A 2627-nucleotide genomic window follows, 5' to 3' on the forward strand; every position below is an offset into this window, starting at 1 on the left:
ATTACAATAATGCCATTGGGGACCAATCTTGCAAACATATCTTAACTCATGGGTAAAAAGTGAATACCTAAAAAATTAGATGTTACATAGATGTTCCAGATCTGCAGAGTTGTGTAGTTTCGGTCTCATATATAGGGGGTTTGGATCTTATTTCCACCAATTTTGAACTAGATGAGAGAGAGACATGCATTAGACATGCATGTCCATAAAGTATGGATTCTTATGAACCTTTGGATTCCTTAAAAGATTTCTGGTAAGTTGCAGTTAAAGGCTTAATAGATTAAGGACTCAATCTATTCAGTGGTTCTAAGCCAGTCACCACGACATGACATAAAGGGTACCACAACATGACAATGAGGGAATCATCGATTGTTTTGTCTGGAGTGAGCCACGACATGAACATTGGGTGCCACGACATAGGGATCAAATTATCCGTGACTAGGCTGTTAGATTGGGACTAAGTTTGTTAGCCATGCCATTGACTGACCATGATATGGAGGCCAATTGATAAGGATTTTTGTTGTTGACCCCGACTTGGACTTTGACCATTGACTTTTGTCTTGGTTGACTTTTGGTCAATTATATAGTTTTAGAAGGTGGACTAAGGGTTAACCTTGTGTGGTTTATTAGGAGGTGTATAATACTCGTTCCTTGGCTGTGAGCGCTGTTAGTTGTTTACTACATTTGCAATGTGAGTCTTCTTACTATACTATATAGGATTCTAGTTTTCTTTGTGATACTTGCATGGAAGATTAGGGTGTGGCCCTTGGCATATGTATGAAAGAGCAGTATTTGGCTCCTAGAAATTATATGAAATACCAGGATTTGGCCCCTGGCAATTGTGTGTATGACCAAGACCTAGTCCCTGGCATTTGTATGTATGATGCTAGTTGTCTCTGTGATACTTGCAAGGAAGCCCAGGATGTTGCCCTTGGAAATTATATGAAAGACCGGAATTTGGCCCTCCGTATTGCAAGGAATGACCATGATTTGGCCCATGGAATGAAGTAACTGTAAGACTATGACTTGGCCCATAGCATGCAATATCTTGTGTATAGTATGTGGTATTTTAGGAAATTCACTAAGCTTTGTGCTTACAATTTATGTTAAAATGTTTTCAAGTACTTCCAGTTCCAAAGGGAAGGACATAATTTGACCGCACAACATCCCCTATTGGCTTTTTCCGCACTGTTTGTTAGTGTTTTACTCTGATGTTTAAGAGATACATTTTACTATATATGGTTTTAGAACAAATGTTTGTAAGGATTTGATGGCTTAAAAATGAAAATTTTTATTGGTATTTTGGGGACATTACACTAATAACTACTAGGAAGCAATGGTGGGCCTTGAGGCTGCCATTGGAAGAGTCTTAGGATTGTGAAATTATGTCCATGAAGGATAATTGATTTTGGAATTAGTTGATTCAACGCCTAGTCTTATGACAATGGGTGTGTATTAGATCTTTAAGGTGAAGACTATCATGGATATTAACGTACACACATTCGAAGCTAGTAAGGTGGAAAGGAGTTTTGCTTAGACTTAAGAAACTAATTATGAGGAAACATTCTTACCAGTAGCTGAGAAAGGGTCTATTTTGTTATTTGTTACCATTGTTGCCTCATTTGACATAAGATATGGTAAAGTGGATATTTAAATGACATTCCCCAACATGAAACTTTCAAAGCATATATGACATATTCTGAAAGGATTTAAACATATAAAGTGTCCAAATAAGGTGTATAGGCTTGAGAAATATATTTGTGGATTTGGACAAGCATCGCGTAGCAAGGAATATGTTCTTCCCTGAGAAGTCAAAGAATGTTGTTTTTCTAGAAGTCCAGATCAGTCCTGAGTACATGGAAAAGTTAGTGATAGTGTCATTGTCCTCCTAGTATTGCATGTTGATGACAATACTACTCATAGGAAACATTGTCTTTCAGTTGCAAAGTGCAGAAGCTCAGGAATTGTTTTTATGTGATGGACATGGGAAGCGACAATGATAATTAGATTTTGGATCTAAAAATATAGTTTGAAATTTTAATAGGATTTAGTCAAAGAACAATGTGTTGAAAGTTTTCAACATGAAAGTTCCAAAAGGCATTGTTCATATGCATCATAGCAGGGAATTGAGTTAATCTCAAAAGTCCTTATACTAGTCATGAAAATGATAGGATGAGTCGAGTCATATATGCTTCAAATATAGGATCGATCATGAATGCTATGAATTGTGATTAGTATGATGTATCATATGTTTTGAACATTGTGAGATTCTTTCAGAAAATTTGTTTGACTGAATTGCTAAAGAATTGTCAAGAACATTTTGAAGTATTGAAATATACCAAGGTACGGTTGCTTGTAAGCACTAAAGTATATTCTTGAAAAGAGTTATAGTGACATGAATTTAGAGATGAATTTGAGTCATAGTCTAAATGGATATTCATTTTGATTTGTATCATGAAAGTCTTCCTATAAGAGATGGTGGTAGATTCGACAATGTGGGTAAGACAACATTAGTGCAGGTGAAGTGTTTAAGGTGTGTACACGGACTAGAAAGTTTCATAAATTGACCTTGGATTTGAGCAATAAATTGTCACTAGAAATATTACGTGAAAGTGCAGTCATATTGA

Source organism: Lactuca serriola, chromosome 8 (assembly GCF_051521515.1).
Source record: "Lactuca serriola cultivar US96UC23 chromosome 8, Lser_US96UC23_V15, whole genome shotgun sequence".
NCBI classification, from domain to species: domain Eukaryota; kingdom Viridiplantae; phylum Streptophyta; class Magnoliopsida; order Asterales; family Asteraceae; genus Lactuca; species Lactuca serriola.